Source organism: Piliocolobus tephrosceles, chromosome 10, assembly GCF_002776525.5.
Source record: "Piliocolobus tephrosceles isolate RC106 chromosome 10, ASM277652v3, whole genome shotgun sequence".
Lineage (NCBI taxonomy): Eukaryota > Metazoa > Chordata > Mammalia > Primates > Cercopithecidae > Piliocolobus > Piliocolobus tephrosceles.
Genome location: NC_045443.1, coordinates 28,452,649 through 28,474,458, shown reverse-complemented (window position 1 = coordinate 28,474,458; position 21,810 = coordinate 28,452,649). Strand labels below are relative to the sequence as shown.

General features: G+C 37.8%; 1 protein-coding gene across 7 annotated transcripts in view; it reads right to left on the bottom strand.

Annotated features, from left to right (window-relative positions):
- The window catches only part of CCDC91 (coiled-coil domain containing 91), a 363,292-nt gene extending 343,647 nt beyond the window's left edge, over positions 1-19,645 (bottom strand). For 4 of the 7 annotated variants that reach the window (XM_026457083.1, XM_026457080.2, XM_026457084.1 and 1 more), the window contains exon 1: positions 19,432-19,632. The gene's annotated coding sequence lies outside the window, so the exon portion shown is untranslated. Of the gene's footprint in view, positions 1-8,780; positions 8,889-19,431 lie in introns of all 7 variants that reach the window. The other 3 variants (XM_026457081.1, XM_026457085.1, XM_026457082.1) reach the window with 2 other exon arrangements.
- Between the last annotated feature and the right edge of the window lie 2,165 nt (positions 19,646-21,810).

Below are 21,810 nucleotides of genomic sequence, written 5' to 3'. Positions count from 1 at the left end.
CCAATTCAATTGAATCATTGTTTTATCTCCTAGTAAAAGCATTCCTCCATCTGGAACTAAGATCTCTGGGTCATCAAGGCATAAGTTCATGATTTGTTTTATGCGACCACCAGATCAGGCGCCAGAGATGAGGAAGTAGGCGAAGTACAAAAGCTTTATTAGCTAGCCAATGTGAAGGGGGAAAGGGCGAGGTTCACCGGCCTCCTGCGGTGGAGGCTTAGGAAGTCGCTCCGGCATTCTCGGGCGGGCGTTCTCGGGCGAGGTTCCTAGGTCTGCATATGAGGAGGGGCCGAGGAAGTTCCCACCGCGGGGCTGCCGGGAGCGGCTTTTCTGTCTAGGGCTTGGGAGTGGGAGGGCAATAGGCGGGACACCGGCGAGCCGGGGGCATTCCGCAAGCGCGGCCGGGTGAGTTTCCATTTCCAAGATGGGACTTCACGTTGCGCCTGCGCAGTTGGTCTGCATTTTTCCCGGGCGCCGGCTGCATTTTCCCGTGTGCGGGTAAGTCGGTGATGAAGACCCCGGAAATGCGCCATCTTAGTTGTCTTTGTTCTCTCCCCCCGTCCAGACAGTTCACAGGAACAGGAAGCAAAAATTTTGCTAGCAAGTCACTAGAGGTAATAGTGACTGGTGCCACTCCTTGATTCTTGGATCCATGAATCCTGGCAATGGAAGAAACACCACCATATATTGGAAACTGATCCAGCATATACACAGCCTTCTGGAGAATCCTGCACCAGCCTTTCAAGGCGCTGGCACCATAATTGAGTCTTCAAAAAACCATTCCACCATTCTATCAAGCCAGCTGTTTCACTATAGTAGAGACCATCTTAAGACCAGTGAAATCCATGAACATGGGCCCACTGCCACACTTCTTTTGCTGTGAAGTGAGTTCTCTGATCAGAAACAATGTTGTGTGTAATATTAATACCATGATAGTAGATAAGGCATTCTTTAAATCCATGTCTGGTAATTTTGGTAGAAGCAATGCATGTAGGGAAGGGAAATCTATATCCAATGTCTACTCCAGCAGGAGTAAGAACAAAACACTGTCCCTTTCACGATGGGAGCAAATGAAGAAAACAAAGTGTTAGACCCTTTTATAATTCCCCAAGCAGAATCTCTGCTTAGTGAACTCACATCAATACATTTGGTCTAATCCAGCTTTATGTTCCTTCTGGCATTATCCTATACCCTTAATATCCATTATCACACATGTTCTCTGGACTTTTGTTTGTATAAATAGAAAACTCAGTATTTCTTTCGGAGTGTAGTACATGTCTTCATGGGTCACACTTTATGCCTCATCTTTATGGGCCTACTAAAACCTGAGTGTAGTTATAGGTCTAGAAACAAAGAGGAAATGGTGGGGAGGGATCTTGAGAATTGTCTTGCATGGCAGCCTCCTCAGGGAAAGCCATTATGGTTTCCTTAGGCAATGCAGAATTAATTCCCCTGGTGGGGTGGGAGGCACAGAGGGGAGGTGGGTAAAGAGGCCATTCCCACTAAGGGTGTGGAGGTCTCTTCAATTGGCAAAGAAGACTCATCAGAATTTAGGGATTCAAAGTCCCCAGCTTCATCAGGGTCTTCCCATACGTCCCCATTCCAATTTTCAGGATCCCATTCCTTCCCAATCAATAACCTCACTATAACTTATTTGTTTATTAAAACTCTTTAAACAATTGACTGTGAGGTCTTTAAAGACCTAGAGTGGCACTTACTCCTGTACCCCCAATGCCTAGTACAGTCACCTGAAATATAGTCAGGACTCAAAGATTTCTATTAAACTGAATTTTGCTTCTCAACATATCTCAGTTCTCCATTATTTAACTTTCATAGATTCAGTTTTGAATTAGTAAATCTTTGCTTATGCATCAATCAAAGGTCTGCTAGTAGTGCCTCATTAATAAAAAACAGACTTGTTCACCAAGGGAAACACATAAATAACTAGTTTGCTTACATTTTCCCAAGATGATAGAAAACTTGTGTTAAAGAAGACTAAGAGGGATTCCATACTTCCATATTTGAGTCCTTGTGGTTGAACTGCACCTAACTTAATAGAGTGACAAGACTGAAAACCTAACTCAGGGGTATGCGCCTGTAAAAGACCTGAGTCTTGGTCAATCCCAGTGGCTGTATTTCAATCATTCATATACTGCTGAGCATTCAAACTGTGTTCAAATAAGGCAAACACCAACCTGTAAACAATCAAGCTGTTCTGTACCTCACTTCCCATTTCTGTATGTCGTTTCCTTTTTTTGTGTATAAATCTTCTTCTACCATGTGACCACACTGGAGTCTCTTTGAATCTGCTGTGATTCTGGAGGCTGCCTGATTCACAAATCATTCATTGCTCAGTTAAAATCCTTTAAATTTAATTTGGCTGAAGCTTTACTTTTAACTGATAGTGTCAGAAGCAGGATCCAAACTACAGCTTCTAATGACCCCCAGGAGCACTGAGTGAACAAGCAAGGTACATGCAGGACCTATTTGAGTCCACTGATCTAAGTGTGGCTGGGGATTGTAGTAAGTTCTCTTTTGGATTTCAGAACTCCATGGATTTGTGTTTTGAGCTCTCCAAGTTTCTTTGAGCAAATTTCTAATCCAAACTGGGTTTGGAAGTCATGACAGAAACTGGACTGGGTCCAGGAATGGATTTAATCTAGAAGTTAACTGGCTAGGGTCCAGTTAGAGGTCTCTTACATCTGACTGGGTCAGAAAGAAACTGGTAGCAAACTGTAATATTGTAGGGGTTATAAAATTTTGCATTTGAAAATTCACAGGGATTTTTATATTCCACCCCTTTGTTTCATTTTACTGGTGTGCTTAGGTAGAGGAGGAAAAAAAAAAAAAAAAAACGGCTAAGTTAATCAAGAGAACCTGAGAGTAAAGCCAACATTTTAGGTAAAAAACGAGATCTTTAATTTCTAGAAAACTGAGTTCCTTCCAGCTATACACTAGACCCAAGAGACAACAAAGTCTTACAGAAATGACAAAATCTTACTAAACATAACTTACAGTAAAACATTCCAAGTGAACAATACACAGAAGTGTATTTAAAAATGAAGTTTCCCAAATTAATCTCATCTAGGGATGCCTATTAATATGCAGAAGCTTCTAAAAAAGATTTAGAGATGATGGGGACCACCTGGGGGCAATTATGAGCCCTGCCAGTCTGATATTGGGTGCTAGGCAGACTCGCTAATGTCTATGTTTTGTCACAAGTATTTTGCACTGGCCAGAATGGAAAAAGATAATTTTCCTTTGTGTTGTGGCTTGGCCCTCAGGGTTATGGTGTGGTGAGCCAGGTCACTAAGGCCACTCAGGGAAAGGAAACCCAGAGGCTTGGCATGTTGGCAAAAGGGTAAGAATTTCTCACCACTCAGATTTCTGGCCTCAGTTTCTCTGCCCAAACTGGTTAAATGAATGGTAAAAATCACTATTTATCTCCTCTGTGAAGTTTTAATTAACACAAAAAAGAATTCTGAGGCTGGTCTTAAGCTGTAGTTAATCTAGTGTGCTTTGTCTTTCTGTGTTGTTCTGTCATAAAAAGGGGTACCTTAGGATAAAATACGTGCCTAAAACCCTGGAAGCCCGCTGGATGTCCCAGCAAACTGGTCAGTAATAATCTTTGCTTCAGATCCCTGAAAGAAGAAAAAGGAAAAAAAAAAAAGGAAAAAATAGATGAGACTCCATCTTGTTTTGTATGCCCCTGGAAGTTTGACCTTGTAACTATTTGATAATACTTTCTCAGTCTCTGCCATCAAAATGGCTGCTGGGTCAGGGTTCAATTCCCAGCTTAGGCAAAGAGTACTTTCTCATTGATATTTGGGTGACCCTTACTATTTGTAAATTATCTTAACCTCTACAAATCATCTTCAATTTTTCTTTCTTTAAACACAAAAATATCAGCTGTTTGGCCTGGCTAAAGTCAGGTAATAAAAAATTTAGAAAAACTGTTATTAAAGAGTGCTATGGTTAAAAGTCAGCTTAATTAAAAGCAGATATTCAAGCTCTAACAGCCTGGGTCTCCTTGGGAAAAACAGGAGGCCCCAGAGACCCTTTCTTGGCCCTGTTCTTCCAAAGACTTCATCCTATAGCCGGTAATACAATTTAAAAACTTAGAAACTGGTAAACAGAAACTTACAACAACTGTAATAATCTTCTGTCTGTGTAGTTATACATGTGTTGTGTGTGTAATGTTTATGTAAAAGAGCTCTAATTAATTGGTTTAAAGAAAAATAGGTGCTTAAATCAAATATTTTGAAAGAAAAATAAAAATTGTAATGCCTTTTAGTTCAGGTGATTTTAGTAATCTTTGGGAAATAAAACATTTTAAAGATTTTTGGCAAAAATAAAGATATGTGGTCTAAATTATTCAGGTCAGATACTAGGTTTTTTAAATGCTTTAAGGTCATACACTGCCTTGACTGTAAAGGCCTGGGGACATATGGAATTAGTCAAGTCCCCTAGCTATACAAATAAGGTTATAAAGAAAAGAGATTTTACATCAGAAAGGATCTTGTATCGTAAATTATTGTCCTAAAGTGAAAAATGACTATTGTTTAAAAAGAAGGATGTTTAGGATAAGTCAGAAAGTCCAAGCATGTTGTAGATGGTCTATGGAAGTTATGAAAGGAATAATGAAAGGAAATTTATGCACCAAAAGTGAAAGCTGTTAAGAATTACCATTTTAACATATAATTGAGACTACTGAAAAACGAAATGTGTTTTGTTAAAGATTATAAGAAAGCATGGGAATATAAATTTTTGCCTAGTTTAAAGAGTTAAAGGATTGTTTAAAAATAGATAAAATAAAGCTAAAGTTTTAAACAAGTTGTGAAAGTGTTATAAAAAATCTTGAGCTGGGTGTGACAGCTCACACCTGTAACCCTAGCACTTTGGAAGGCCAAGGAAGGTGGATTACCTGAGGTCAGAGTTCGAGGCCAGCCTGGCCAACATGACAAAACCCTGTCTCTACCAAAAATACAAAAATTAGCCAGGCCTGGTGGCGGGCACGTGTAAACCCAGCTACTCAGAGGGCTGAGGCAGGAGAATCACTTGAACCAAGGGGCTCAGGGTGCAGTGAGCCGTGATCGCTCCACTGCACTCCAGCCTGGGAAAAAGAGTGAAACTCTGTCTCAAAAAATAAGAAGAAATAATAAATAATTAATGTTGTAAAAGAAACTCTGTGTGTGAACGTATTGGCCAAATTTAAAGCGGTATTATTCAGTTTTTCCATAAATTGAAAATGGGAATAAAGGCACAACAAGGTTTTTCTTAAAGCACTAATCTTCTCTTTCACAAAAACTGTAAAAGGTTATAAATGATTTATGAGAATCTCACCTTCTGGTCAAACTAAGATTGAAGTGATTTGTTTATAAGATTTATTAAAAATTGGGATCGACATTAACAGACTAATGAAGGGTGAAATTTGGCTTTCTCTCTTGAACAAGATTTTCATGAAATATTAAAAGATAATGGCCCAGGTGTGGTGGCTCACACCTGTAATCCCAGCACTCTGGGAGGCAGAGGCAGGCAGATCACGAGGTCAGGAGATCAAGACCATCCTGGCTAACACGGTGAAACGTCATCTCTACTAAAAATACAAAAAAAAAAAAAAAATTAGCCGGGCTTGGTGGCAGGCATCTGTAGTCCCAGCCACTCAGGAGGCTGAGGCAGCAGAATGGAGTGAACCTGGGAGGCGGAGCTTGCAGTGAGCCGAGATGGCACCACTGCACTCCAGCCTGGGTGACAGAGTAAGACTCCGTCTCAAAAAAAAAAAAGATTTTTAAGTCATCATTTTGGCTAAATGAATGACTTATAGTAACCTGGATTCTATATCATAATATCAAGTATTTTAAACCTTTAACATATTTGATAGGCTTCTCAAAATCAAATTTCACCTTTAAAATGGTCTTTTCTGACATTGAATTTTGGAATCCTCCAGAGGGCCCCTGAAGCATTTAAGAGACAGGTAAATAGGATTATTTGGCACGCTAAGTTACATGGGAAACTTTGTCAAAATAAAAATAATGTTTAGTCTCCAGGTTATATTTTAGTAAATTATATTAATATATGTTCCAAAATTGTATGGGACTTCTAAAATTCTATTATGTCTGAGTATATGCTATCAATCATAATTAAAGTTATTATGTTATTGTAGACCACAGAAATAACAAAATTTCTTTGTCAATTGTATTGTTAATTATAACTATTTAAAATCATTTCCACAGTTAACTGCTTAATGCTGATGCAGTTTCTCAAAATTTCAAAAGCATGGCGTCTTTTAGGAGGTTCGTGAAAGATAGAGAGGACCCTGAAAAGTACTCTTGAATACAGGTTTCTAATAGCTTTAGAATCATGTCATTTGAGCTGGGTAAGAATTCCTGGAACTTTCATGAAAAGACTGACTGGGTTATAAAACTGCTGATCCAAGCAGAACAAAAATTAATTAAATACCAAGGAAGTACTTTGCCATATTTTCATGCTAAATGACCAAATACTGAAATTATTTAGATACACAATTTGAATAAAATGCATGGTCTAAGTCAAATTACCTATGATTACCCATCAGTTATCAGTTCTATGCATCTAATTTGGAGAATCAAATCCAATGTTAAGCACAGACTCATGAAAAACCAGAACAGCCGCCTTGTCCTTATTGAGTCCTTAAACCTTTTATTATTAAAAGTTCTGCATTACATGACTCATCATGGAAAAGATAAAATGATCCACATTAAATATATTGATGTGGTGACTTATAAATTATGAAAATAGTTTATAACCAATGTTCCATTCTATATTCCTGAGAAGACAATCAAAGCTTCAAGTACATTCGGCTACCTGATGGGCCATTTAAACATTTTACAAAACGATTTCATTCATTTTCAATGCATGTTTTTTGGTTGTATAAAAACTTTTCCATGCAAGAGGGCTGATGTTATAACACTAAATTATTTTACCACAGTGTATTTTCATCAGGTCAATAAAGCTTTTTATGGTTTGGAGGACAATCAACCCCTTTACAATGTAGAATCCAAAGACTGGATCTTCTGAGAACATCAGAGTAAGACTGCCCTTGCCATCCACTCTGCAACAAAACTTTGGAACCTTGCACCTTGGGTTCATCATCTCACAACTGTGAAGGGTCCCTCCACACTTTTGGAACTGTACACTCATCGAAATCCTTAACATAAAGCTAACTAGAGAAGTTTCTCCCCAGAAGAAGAAGGCATCCTTGATGTGAAGAGCTTTTCCCAAGATCGTAGATCAAGATTTCTCTACTATCATTAGACTCTTATCTTTAAATATTTTTTCCTTGCTTATGCCTCTATGAATAGAAGTGGAAAAAAGGTCTGTTGTGTGCACTTATGGGATATACTTTTATTTGTGAAGAATTTTGCTGCCAGCCTTATACATGGATAATCTTACACTTTGATAGATAAAAGATGAAGGCCCAATGTGAGTGAGAAACTTTGCCTCATAATCAGTCAGAAACAGAACACTGATTCACTCCTCTTAACCCACATCATGAGTTAAAGAAAACACTGCCTGGAGGCCTTCACTCCTCTGGAAGGGCATCATTTGTTAGGTCCTTTTTCCATGGTTTGGAATAAAACAGGCAACGATTAGAAATGTATCCCTCATGATAGGCTAGTTAGCATGATAGGCTAGTTAGCATGATAGGCTTTATATACCGTAAAGGCTATGGTTACACAACAGACTTTAAATTCTCTTGTAAAAGTTATGCTAAATAGTAAAAGTGGCTAAACACAGAAGTATCTGTGCAGCCACTGGCACTTATGGCCTATAAAGAAAACATCAGGCATTATAGAAATTCAGTTGCAGGGGATTAATGAAAAAACTACTTAGTTAAGCAAGTAGACTTCTTATCTAGCTCATTCTTTGATCTATTTGAGTTTAAGAGTTATGGTTTATGGGGACCCTGGGTAAGAAGCATACTCCAAACTCTTGGTATTATCCTCCCGATCGTCATAATAATAGTCTCCCTAGTGCACTATATTCTCTCGAAGGTTTTTAAACGTTTGCATGCAGCCATCTCTAGAACATCTAATGGTCTCTCTTCAAGTGGAATGACAAGAGCTGAAAGAATTGTGTGACCATGAGGGTACTGTAACCTATGAATGACGTGCCGAGACTTGAAATCCAAATGATGGTAACAGAGAGAGATGCTAAGGCCTCTCTTCACCTTGAGCAATGTCATGGTGAGCCTTCGGCAGCAATATATACCACCCAAACATGGGACATCTCTCTGGTAACAAATAAGTAAATAAATACCTGGCTTAAAACTACACATGATTCAAATGTAATAAGGAGAGTAAAGAGAAGAGAAAAACACATCTTAGAAATACCTAACATGACTTTCCCTCACAAAAAAAATGCAGGAATATAAAGCAGGTCCTCTGCATCCTTAAATACATGGTAAGTGTGAAAATTTGAAATTGCTTACAGTAGGAATTGCTAATTTTGCATTCTGAATGGTGAAATAAGTAATAGCATTATTTCCCCCCAAAAATGCCAGTATGCATAATTTTATTTTTAATCAGAAAGTTAATAATAAAAATAAATGCATATCAGGGACTGGCTAATATGAGCATGAAAAGGCATCTCTAGTAATGATTTATAACATCTGCAAACCATTTATGTCTTCCTCATGCAGAAAAGTGATAGAAATTAAATAAAACACAAAAACTTACATATATTCATATTGTAAGAACCCAAAGATACAAAACAACTACATTTTAACCCCATGTTCTTACCAATTATTTGAGGGCAACAATCATGTGACTCTCTTCTGCAGCACTGGAAAACAGTATTCTCAAGTATGACTGCCAGATACCACAGCTTGATAAGCATTCAGCTAAATGCTTTAAAAAAGGGCAGGAGGAGAGGTCATTTACCTTCAACAACTAAGTCATCAAAACCCACAAATACATGTCTAGATATTTTCACAAAATCAAGGAAAAACTGGGCTTCTGGTTGTTTTTCTTTTACTAGGAAATTTCATTAACCAGAAAATCCAATTTCTCCAAGTAATATGTTCAGGCATAGCACACAGTGTTTAATGATCACTAACAATATTCAGCACAATCATTTTGGCAATTCAATTGAATTTTTAGCCATAATTCACAAGCCTAAGCTGAAGATTTCCTCTATTTAAAACTGACCCAAATTATTTAAGAACAAAATTACATAATGACTAATAATGCTCTATGTCTACAGCATACTACTTATTATTAATAAAAGTAGCTTACCTTCTACCTTATCAGATCTCTTTCACTCATGTAATCAATAATTCAACTTTTTTTACATGTATAAAATACTAACTATACTGCAGACACCTCCCTAAATATAGGAACAGACTGTAATTTTCATCCTATAGAATTTTCACAGCACTAAGCAGATGCCTAATATTGTTAAATGATTTGCTACATATGGGAAGTTTTTACATATCTGAATTAGAATAATCCCCAAATGATCTCTTATATGAAGCTGTATAGCATAGTTGATAAAGATGAAGCAAAGTGGTGGAATATAATTGGGATAGGGTGACATTAAGAAGAACTTGGGCTATTAAAATACTACACAGTGACATCAGCAGTAATAGTGGAGTTAAGGAAATCCAAAAATCCTTTCCTCCATAAATTTTAGCAAGAACAATAGTGGCAAAAATTGTCAAAGTCAACTTTTTTCAGAACTCTAGAAATTAATCAAAGGCTTGCAGCAATCTAGGGAGAATGTACTACAGAAAAATCGCTGATTTTCATTAAGAACAAGTTTTATGGCATTTTAATCTCATCCCTCTATCTCCAGTACCATGAGAGCCTTGAAAACTAGGAGGCTCAAAAATCACAATAAAATCCGGCAGCCTAGCAGCTACCAGGAGGGGCACAATAGGGTTGGAGCTCCTCCAAAACCCCATTCTCAGAAATTGTCATTATTGACCTGTCTGGCAGTTCCCTGGAAAACACCACTCCTTTACTTGTCTTTATCTGACCTGACTCAGAGCTTGCCCAGTGCCAATAACGTTTTCCCCAGATGGCATTTGTCAAAAGCAAACAAGGCCAACTGTTTAACATCAAGTTGCCTGAAGTGTCAGTAACAGTTGGGGCAAACAAGAAGCTGACCAGAATCTTAAAAGTAAAAGCTAGGTAATGAAATGTCAAGAGGGGGTTTTGATAAGATCCAACATACTCCTTCAACTCCAGATGGCCAAGCTCACGCAAGTGCTCAGTAAAGAACTGAAAAGGCGACCTAAGCTTTGACTTCTTGCTACACTTTAAGCTCTGTACAAGTGGGAACTAAAAGCTAAAGCAGAGTTACAAACTGCCTGTCTAAGCATTGAAGGCATGCCCCATCATGCACACAGAGACCATCAGCAGAGGCTGGGAGACTCATTGCTTCCAAGCATTAGAATAATAACTGTCCAATCATTAGCTGTTCAATACTAATCATGCAGAGACTTTGGTGGCCACACAGAAAAAGAATACAAAGTTTACATAAACAGTTCAGGAAAGTCACCATGCAAACAAATAACAAGAGCAGCAAACAAGAAGAAATCCTGAGGAGGAGAATCTGATTTCCAGAGTTACCACATTAAAAATTATTTAATTATCTAATTTTCAACAAAAAAAATTGTGAGACATGCAAGACACAAGAAAGGATCATCTATACAGAGAGAGAAAAAAGGCAGTTAACTGTCCCTAAGGAAGCCCAGACATTGGACACTAAGCCCAGACAAAGACACTAAAATGTTTTCTTTAAATATTTTATTAGATACGGTTTCAAATAGCTAAAGAAAACCGTCTATGAAGTACAACAATATCTCAGCAAATAGAGATTATTAACGAAGAGGCAGAGATTACAAAAAAAGAAACAAACATTGCAGAGTTAAAAAGTATAATGATTTAATTCAAAAATTCACTAGAAGAGTTCAACTGCACATTTGAGCTGGCACAAAAATCAGTGAACTTGAAGACAGGTCAATTGAGATTATCCAGGCTAAGGAACGGAATGAAAAAAGAATGAAGAAAAATAAGCAGAGAATCAAAGACCTATATGAAACCACCAAGCATACCAACATATGCATAAAAAAAGTACCAGAAAAAGAGGAGAAAAAGGAAGAGCCAGAAAGAATATTTGAAGAAACAATAAGAGAAAACTTCTCTAATTTGATGAAAAGCATTAATCTATACATCTAAGAAGCTCAATAAACTCAAAGTAGGAAAAAATTCAAGAGATCCACACTGTAACACATCATAACCAAATTTTCAAAAAATAAAGAGAGAATACTGAAAGCAACAAGAGAGAAGCAACTCATCACAAATACAGAATCATCAATAAGATTTCATATCTGATTTCTCATTAAAAACCGTGGAGGCCAGAGGCAGTGGAAAGATACATTCAAATTCCTGAAAGAAAAACACTGCCAACTAAGAATTCTAATTCCAGCAAAACTATTCTTCGAATATGAAGAAATTATAACTTTCTCAGATAAACAAAACCAAAGAGAATGCATGCTAGCACATGTTATCTATGAGAAATACTAATGTGGGTCCCTCAGGCTGAACTGAAAGGACAAGAGACAGTACCTGCATCTACGTAAAGAAATTAAGAAAACTGGTAAAGATAATTACATAGGTAAATATAAAAGAGAATATAAATGTATGTGTGGTTGTGGTTCCTTTCTCCTATGTGATTTAAAAGACAGCTGCATAAATCTAGAATTATAAATCAGTGTTAATGGACACTGTATTAAGCAGAAAGACGTAGCAATAATAGCATGAAGGAAGGGGAGGGAATATATAGGAACAAAATTTGTAAACTTAAATTTAGTTAATATTAATTCATATAGATTGTTACAAAATAAGGTACTATTTGTAAGTCTCAGGGCAACCACTAAGAAAATAACTCAAAAAATATTTAGTAAAAGAAACATCAAGGCTGGGTGCAGTGGCTCACAACTGTATTCCCAGCACTTGGGAGGCCAAGGTAAGAGGATCACTTGCGGCCAGGAGTTCAAGACCACCCAGGCAACAGAGTGAGAATCTGTCTCTACAAAAAATAAAAAAAATATCCAGACATGGTGGCACACACCTGTAGTCCTAGCTACTAGGGAGGCTGAGGCAGGAGAATCACTTGAGCCAAGGAGCTGGAGGCTGCAGTGAGTATGATGGTGCCACTACACTTCGGCTTAGGTGACTCAGTCTCTTAAAAAATAAAAATAAAAAAAAAGAAACATCAAGGAAATTAAAATGGTATATTACAAAATATATACTTAATACAAAAAAGGCAGAGAAAGCAATAACATAGTAATTAAGGAATGACAAAAAATTACTTGATATACAGAAAAAATAGCAAAATGACAGGTTACCTTAAGTGTTAGTAAATACATTAATTGTAAATGGATTCAACACTCCACTCATAAGCCATAAATTCCTGGACTGAATAAAAAGAGAAATTAATAAATCTCTTCTGCACAACCAACAAGAGACAAAACTTAAAATATCTAAACATCTCATGAAAACTATCACCATTTATTAAAGGTTCTTCTCATTCAGCAAAATGGAAAATAGGTATTCATTTCAACCTGTCTTCTGATTTGGGGTGGCCCATTTAATGCCGTTCAGCTTTCACAGGCTTATTTTGTTTTTCATGCCCAATGTGGGCAAACTAAACAGAAAGTCTAACCTAATTTTAAGTTGTCTGTATAAAATTCATAATTAAAATAATACTTAATCTCATTTCTAATCAGTATCTTTTACTGATGTCTAAGCATGTAGATTTTAAATAATATTCATATAAGCCTGTCTGTCAGTGAAGCGTATTCATAAATTAATGGATCTTACATAACACTGCAGCACTGTCTTTACTACAATTGCAGAAGTTCTGAACTCTCATAATATAAAATGTAAGCAGCTTTTTAAAATGATTATGTAGACCTACTCTTTAACCACAGGTCTGAACATAATAAAAAACGTAGGAGATGGTAGACACAGAAAAGTTAGCCTTCTCTGAATACATGGAAAAAGTGATTTCATACTTCACAAACATTATTTCATTCACATAGTCCATGTTGAAAAGTAAATACCAAATTGTACCTATCCTTCTAAGGAAAACAAATTATTTTACCAGAATTATAACAGAGCTCATTTTATAAAGTAATTAACATTACTTTTTATCTCCATTTATTAAACCTATAACTACAAAATTCCTCATATTTCAAAATAAATTGTTATATCCTCTACTAGTCACAGTAGATACGGTCCTAATTATTTAAGTAAAATTGGATAGCATATAGCCAACAATAATCTTTGTGCCACTTAGAAAATAAGAATAGATTTAAGAGGACATAAATTTGGATAAACATTTCAGAAGTATTGATAACATCTCATGCTAATCTGTTAATCTGCTTAGTAAATTTATTGTTAGCATTAAAATTAATATATTCAAAACAAACATAATATATACAAAATACCTAAAATAACATAATACTCATAGTATAGCCTATGAATAAAAGCACAGATTCAGGAAGACATGTGAGCAAACTCAAGCTCTACCACTTACTGTTAATACAAACTTAGGTAAGTTTGCTCACTTGGAGACTCAGTTTCCTTTGTCTATGAAATGGAAAAAATGTTACTACCAAAAAGTAGCAGTTGGAATTCAATACAACGACATACATAAAGGGTTTTACATGATGCTAGACACAAAGATTTCCATAATTCTTAATCGAAAGAAGAGCACAGGTGATATATTCCATTATACATAGTTCATCAGGAATTCTGTGTAGATCAGTAGAAACCAAATAGTATAGGCAGAAAAGTCATTTAATGATCACAGACTCTAAACCTCTTAAAAAATGGTTTGAACTAGACCAATCTCTAAGGAACTGTTTCTGAAACTCAAAGATTCTACCTTAAAGTGATGCCCAAAAAGCTAATGATACTGACTCCAAATTTCTTACAATAGCCTAAAGAACAAATTTCAAGAACACTAAACAGAGGCAGTGGACAGTAAGAACCTGAAAATATATATATATACTTTGAGTGATAATCATACTTTTATAAATTACTTTGAAAAATTATCAGAGTTAAGCACAAATATTTAATGTTAATTTCAACAGGGAAAACTGAAATAGAATTTTACTATTTAACAAAAAGAAAATCATTAAATGACAGGCATATCTATATAACACAATAACCCACAACCATTACAAATCAAGTTCTCAAAATAATTCATGATGTACTCACAATGTGATTCGGAGTGAAAAGGGCAAAATATAAAACAATATTAACAATTTCGTCTTTAAAATAAGTTTGCAAAAGAAAAGACTAAAACAAAAGCTACCACAATGTTTGCAGCAGTTACCTCAGATTACTGAAAATGGGGTAACTTTTTTAATAGTCTTCCTTCATTTCCAACTTTCTACTATAATCAACTATCATGTTCACAATCAAAAAAAAGCAATACAACATCCATTTATGATTAAAGTTTAAAGCTCTAAGCAGGAGTTAAAAAGAACTTCCTCAGCTGGGTCAAAATGATATCCACAAAAAACTTACAGCTAACTACTCAATGGTAAAAGACTACATACCTTCTCTACTATGACGAAGAGCAATGCAAGGATATCTGTGCTGATCTGACTTGTTCTAGTTAATATTAGTAGAGGTCCTAGCCAGTGCAGAGAGACAAGAAAACAAAATAAAATGCAAACAAATGAGAAAACGTGAAATAAAGCTGTCTCTGCTAGCAGACAGCAGTAGGTACGAAAGCTACTAGAACTAATTTGTGAGTTTAACAAGGTTGTAAAATTCAAAAATTCAAGATCAATATTAAAATACTGATTCATGTACATAAATAATTGGAAATTTAAAAATTTTTAAAGGTTACCATTTACAACAGCACAAAATAATGTAAAACATTGAGATACAAATGTAACAAAATATGTGAAACATTTTTAAGCTAAAACTTAAAAACAGAGAAGTCAAAGACCAAATAAATGTAGAAAGGTTGTTTCATTGTTTTCTCTCTTGAAAGAGGCTCTCTGTTGCAGAGGCTAGAGTGCAGTGGCATGATCACATCTCACTGCAGCCTCAACCTCCCAGACTCAATCAATCCTCCCACCTCAGCCTTCCAAGTAGCTGAGACTACAGGTGCATGGCAACACATCCAGTTAATTTCTCTAATTTTTGTAGAGATGGGGTTTTGCTCTGTTGCCCAGGCTGCTCTTAAACTCCTGGGCTCAAGCGATCCTCCCACCTTGACCTCCCAAAGTGCTGGGATTACAAGTATGAGCCACAGCACTGGGGCAGGAAAGGTATTTTATTAACGGATTAGAAAACATTTCTAAGATGTCAACTCTCCCCAAATTGATCTATAACTTCAATGCAATCCTACTAAAATTTCCACAATGCTTTTATATAGAAATAAAGAGATTCTAAAATGTACATGGAAAGAAAAAGAACTCGAATACTCAAAAATTTTTGAAAAATAGCAACAAAGTTGGAGGACTCAGGCTTTTTGACTTCAAGGTACAATATAACGCTACCATAAAAAGGACTGAGGTTTTGGCCAAAGAGACACACAAAACAATGGAACAAAATAGAGTCCACAAAGCAATTCACACAAACATAGTCAACTGATTTTTGACAAGGCAAGCCAAGGGAATTTAACAAAGAAAAGACAGTAAGAATAGTCTTTTCAACAGATGGTGCTGCAAGACTGGGGCATTCATACACATACACACACACACACACACACACACACACACAGAGAGAGAGAGAGAGAGAGAGAGAGAGAGAGAGAGAGACTTGATCCCTACCTCACATTACATGCAAAAATTAATGAGAAATTGGTCACAGACCTAAATCTAAAATCTAAAGCTATAAAAGTTCTGGAAGAAACCATAAGAAAAAAATCTTTGCAACCTTGGATTAGGCAAAATTTCTCATGACAAAAAAGCAGAAATCATAAGAGAAAAAAACTGATAAACTGTACTTCATCAAAATTTAAAACTTCTGCTCTTTGAAAGATACTGTTAAGAAAATGAAAGGACAAACTACAGACTCAGACTCAAAGGAAACACTGTGAACATACATATGATAATGAATTTGTATCCAGACTGTATAAAACACTTGCAAACCAATAATGAACAACCCTATTAAAAATGAACAAAAGATTTCAGCAAACATTCAATCAAAGAAGATAAACAGATGGCAAAAAATAGCACAGGAAAAGATGCTCAATATGTTAGAAGAAAAATTCATATTAAAACATAAATGAGTTTTCACTAAATGCATATTAGAACAGCTAATATTAAAAATAAAATGACAAGTGCTGACCAGAATGTGGAGCAACCGGAACATCAAACGTCAGCTGTGGGAATGCAAAATGAAACAGTTACCTTGGAAAACAGTTTGGTAATTTCTTTCTTTCTTTCTTTCTTTTTGAGACAGAGTTTCACTCTGTTACCAGGCTGGAGTGCAGTGGCATGATCTCGGCTCACTGTAACCTCTGACTCCCTGGTTCAAGCAATTCTCCTGCCTCAGCATCCTGAGTCGCTGGGATTATAGGCACACGCAACCACACCTGCCTAATTTTGTATTTTTAGTAGAGACTGGGTTTCACCATGTTGACCAGGATGGTCTCGATCTCCTGACCTCATAATCCGCCCACCTAGGCCTCCCAAAGTGCTGGGATTACAGGTCTGAGCCACCAGGCGCAGCCAGTAACTTCTTATAAGGTTAAACCTGCACTTGCACATGGCCCAAGAATTCCATTCCTAGATGTTTAACCAAAAGAAATGAAAACGTATGTCTACACAAAGACCTGTACCTTAATGTACAAAGAACAGCACATGAATGTTTATAGTAGCTTCATTCCTAAATGCCAAAAATTGTTCATCAAATGGCAAATAAACATATTATGATATATTCACACAATGAAATACTACTCAGCTGTAAAAAATAACCAAGCATCAACAAACATGCATCAACATGGATGAATCAAAGCATTAAGTGAAAGAAACCTGAAACAAAAGGCTACATACTGTATGATTCCATTTACATAACATACTAGAAGAGACAAAGCTATACATAGGGACAGAGGACAGATCAGTGGTTGCTAGGACCTATAAGTGAGGGGAGGAAACTTTCTAGAATGATGGGAATGTTATTTGTTTGGAATGTGGCAGTGGTTCCATTACCATATGTATTTGTCAGACTTTATACAGCAATATAACAAAAATTATTTTTTACTTATAAATCATACCTCAATAAACCTTAATTTTAAAAAAAAAAAAAAAAGCAACACACGCCCTTTTTAAAAACAAGGATCAATTTAAATGCGCTAAACCAAACTTACTGGGTATGGGAATAGGGCAGGGAGAAACAGTAAGGAGACCAAAAATTCTTAAAATACTGGAAATCTAAAATATTAATTTATTATTAGTAAATAAGAAACAGATATACATAAATACAAAGAGTTAATCTAAAGAGAGATGCCTTTTTCAATTAAGTGCTCATTGTTTGGACAGAAAATAAGAACATTTGATAAACTTTCAAGGAAGATTAAAAAACACAAGGAACAGGTTGATAAAGGAGTGCCGTAATTATGACCCAGAGTTTGGAAACAACTTAGCTAAAACATTCCCCTTCCATTTTACTTAAAGGAACCAGTCTTATCCACTCATCCACCCCACTCCACTCCCACCCCGTCTTCTACTATCTTCATTCATAACAATCATATCTAATGCATACATCTTACACATTTATAGATAAGAGTACAACATAAAATGCCTATCACACAAAATTCCTATTTGTCCATTTAAGCTTCAGACAAGCTCACTGTTAAAAGTCTTTTTTCTCTTTTTTAATGCCACCCAAAAACAAAGTGATGAAAGTTACAACTTACCTCTTTTATTAAATGGAAAAATGTAGCTTCTTCTTGGAGTGATCCACTCAAAACTTCTGAGACATTTTTGTTTATTTTGATCATCTTAATACTTAATAACAGACAAAAGAAACTGCAGAAAATCATCCCAGAGGGACATCACTTTGTTTTCTTTATGTTTATTCCATTGGGCTTATACTGTTGCTAAGAAACCAGTTCATAAGATTTCCCAGCCCACAGAACACCCTCCTAGGCAGCCTGGAGGATACCAAACTTCGTAACCAAGGCAATTCTCTACCACACAGTTTACTGGTTAGCCAGCACCACGCAGGTGCACTCTGCCTGACATGCCCCTTATTACATTTACCTAACAGGTACAGACAGTATAAACAATCCCCTCAACACAACCGAAATTGTAGCAGAGGGCAATCAGGTGATTGTGAAGTGTAGAACTCTCCGACAGCAGAGAACACAACAGCGAATTTGTTGTCAGTCCCTGTCACCCCACCCAACTAAATATTGTGGGGGGTTTTTGCTTTAAATTGTGAAGTCAAATGTCAGCCCACTCCAATAACTCCACCACCCAATATGCAAACTGCTTCCAAAAACCATCATCCAACTCCCATCCGGATTAACATTTGCAGAGAAAGGTGGCAACAGTATCCGCATAGCTGAGAGGGGAGGGAAGGAAAGAGTCAGAATTCGGAAGGGGCCGCTGAGTCACCTAAAATTGTGACCAAGACTTCACCCTCCAGGAAATCAAGCTCTGCCCCAACTCTCATCAGGGAAGCAAGTGAGAGTAGCAGCAGCAACATCATCCTACCAAAAAAACACTCAGCGCAGCTTTTAATAGGGTTCCACTCCTTAAAGTGAAGCCAAAAATAGGTTTCATGTCCCAAGCTTTCCTCTGCAGCTGGCGACACGCGCAGATGGAGGAAATATCTTTATTGTTGGGAAAGGGAGGCGCGCTAACGGGGATAAAGGATACCTCACCACTTGGCAAAGTTACTGGCTCCTAGCTTGACCCTGAAATGCCCCTTTTATTGCAACATGTGGCCCAAGAAACTCTAAGGAAATGTGGCTGGCGGACGCTGTAGAGCTTTTACCCGGGTGTACTTGGCAAAGTAAAAGGGGATACAGAAACCAGGCGCGTTCTGTGAAATCTAAGCAAGAATCAAGGTCTCCGTTTGACAGGCGCTTCGGAGACACAATAATCACGTGTCCGTGGGCGTAGACCTTCGAAAACACTCCATTCTGGGACGTGCAGGTACCGGTACCTACCGACGAGCGCAGGAACGAGTGGGCACTCCCAGCCCCGGGAGCTGGCTCCGTTCCTGTGGGAGGTTGGTCACGCCCCCTGACTCCCGGTCGCTGCGACCGCCAAGGGCGAGGCCGCAGCAGGCGGGCTGCAGGCGGCGGAAATTCGGCCGCGCTCCTCCTCCGGGTGGGGCGCTCTCCGCCCGCCTCGCGCGGCCCCGACCCCAAGACCCAGGCCCCGGAAGGCGAATGTTCACTTACCTGCTCCCCTCTCTCGCTCTCCGCTGCCGCCGCTGCGCCGCTCACCCACGCTGCCCTGTGAGCCACCCCCAGCACACAGACCCTACGCGTACACCCGAGGCACGGCCCCAGGCCCTTGAGGTGAGACCGCAGCCCAGTCACACAGGTTGAAGTAGCCCACGCACCACCCGGCTTCGAACACCTCTGCCCCCGGAAGTTGATTTCCGGCAAGGCCCGCCCAACCCAGCGCCCGTCACTCAACGTAAACACGCGCGTCACGTGGCCCCAGGCTGAGACCCGGGTCGGTGCCCCACGTTTAGAGCCCTGCCACCCCAGCTTGAGCATGGTCTTAGGAGAGTTGCCCTGTGAAAAGGGGTGACTTTGCCTTGCTCCTTCCCAGTCTACCTCCTGTTAGTTACACTTTCTTATTCCTCTTGAGTAGCAGGCCCTGTTTCTCCACCTCATCCCTGCAAATAAACCGTCCCCCGAATCAAAATGAGTTCCATCCGGAACTTTGTAGGATAGGTCCTAAGAAGATCCCGCCGAATCTCTTCACCACTTCCAAGCAGAGTAGAGTAAAAACGGGGACTAAGCAAAGTGAGTGACATGTAGTAAGTGCTCAAGAAATGGATGTTGACTAGATGCTACCTCTCACCTTTGCCTATCCTGAACTCTCAAGCACCTGATGCAAGTAAGATGAGCGCCTCCGCCGACCAGTGACCAGTAAGATGACTTCGGTCCAAGAATTATGCGCCTGAGTTACTTTTGTTCTTGTCTTCAACCCCAGATCACAGCAATTCATACGTGCCGTCTCTGTTGAAGAGTTTTCTTGCAAAGCCTTTCTTAAAAGCTTTCTACCTAATAGCTTCTCCTGAAGCAATAGGAAAAGAATAGCGTAACTCACAGATTATTTATTTAAAGGAAGGAATGATTATATAGATGTCTTTGTCCGTTTCAGACTGTAAATAGTGATGAGAGAAACAATCAACTAGCAGTCCACTCGTGAATGTTTCTTCCGTTTTTGTCATGGGAGGAATTTGAAAAAATTCATTCAACAGTTTTTTATTGATTGTATACCACACACGTAGTCCTGGGCCAAGTGTTGACAATTCAAGAGTAAACAAGGTAACATTCAAGATATTTGTCTTCAAGGAGCTTACAGTCTAGTGAGAAACAAAAGACAATAACCTGGGGACTTTGAGCATAAATTTCTGGAATATTCGCATTCCTTGTATCACAAGTATTCTTTAATCCTTGGACACTGGTTTTCTCAGCTGTTGAATAAAATTGTCTTAAACCTGTAATCTCTGTTCTGTACTGGAAGCGGAAAATATTAGCAAGGCATCCTAAGAAGTGTGCCATAAGTGCTGGCCTAAGTAGTTAATGAGCAGTTTCAGTATTGAGCAAGTCACCTTGACTACATTATTTTTCCAGCCCATCCCCTTCTTTGTGCATACAAAAAACATTTCTATTATAAGAAATATAATGCTTTCTTATGCACATTTGTTTATCTGTCTGCTAGACTACCAAGTAAAGGACCACTTCTCACTTGTATATCCAGCAATCTACTCACTTCTCATTTGTCTTTGTATATCCAGCAGTCTAGCAAAGTGTCTAGTAGTTAGGAAAAAGGTATTCAATAAATATTTCTTAAACTTAATAAAGTTACATTTATATTATTTTGTCTCTCATATCTCTTTCTGCTGGAAACCAGATAAGTTTCTGAGAGTTCCTTCCCATTGATGTATCTACATGTTAACTGTGTCCCATTCAATACTAAACAGATTTATAATATTAAGAGTAACTAATATTTCTTACTAATATTTGCTGTGTACCTGGCATTAGACTAAATATTTTAAATCCCTTATATAACTTACCACAATAATTTTACAAAGTAGGTATATTAATATATTTACACTTTAGATGAGGTTACAGATTTAGGAAGTGTAAATTGACCAAGTAGATTTAAAGCCAGATCTGCCCAACAGAAGGACTTGTTTATTCACTACAGCACATCACTTTGCTTTTTATATCACTTGTTTATCAGTGAATTCAAATCCTACCAACTCCATGAAATCTTTCTCCCTTCCCCAGAGTAATCTCTTTTTCCTTATAAACTATACAATTCAATGATTTTAGTATATTCACAGAGTTGTGCATGCTTTACCACAATCAATTTTAGAGTATTTTCACAACCCCAAAAAGAAACCTCATACCTTTTGGCCCCAACTTCTCCCAGGCTTCTCCCTGCTCTCCCCAGCCCTGGCAACCAGTAATCCACTTTCTGTCTGTATGCATTTGTCTGTCCTGAACATTTCATATAAATGGAATCATGCAATGTGTGGTCTTTTGTGACTGGCTTCTTTCACTTAGCGTGTTTTCAAAGTTCATTTATCCCTT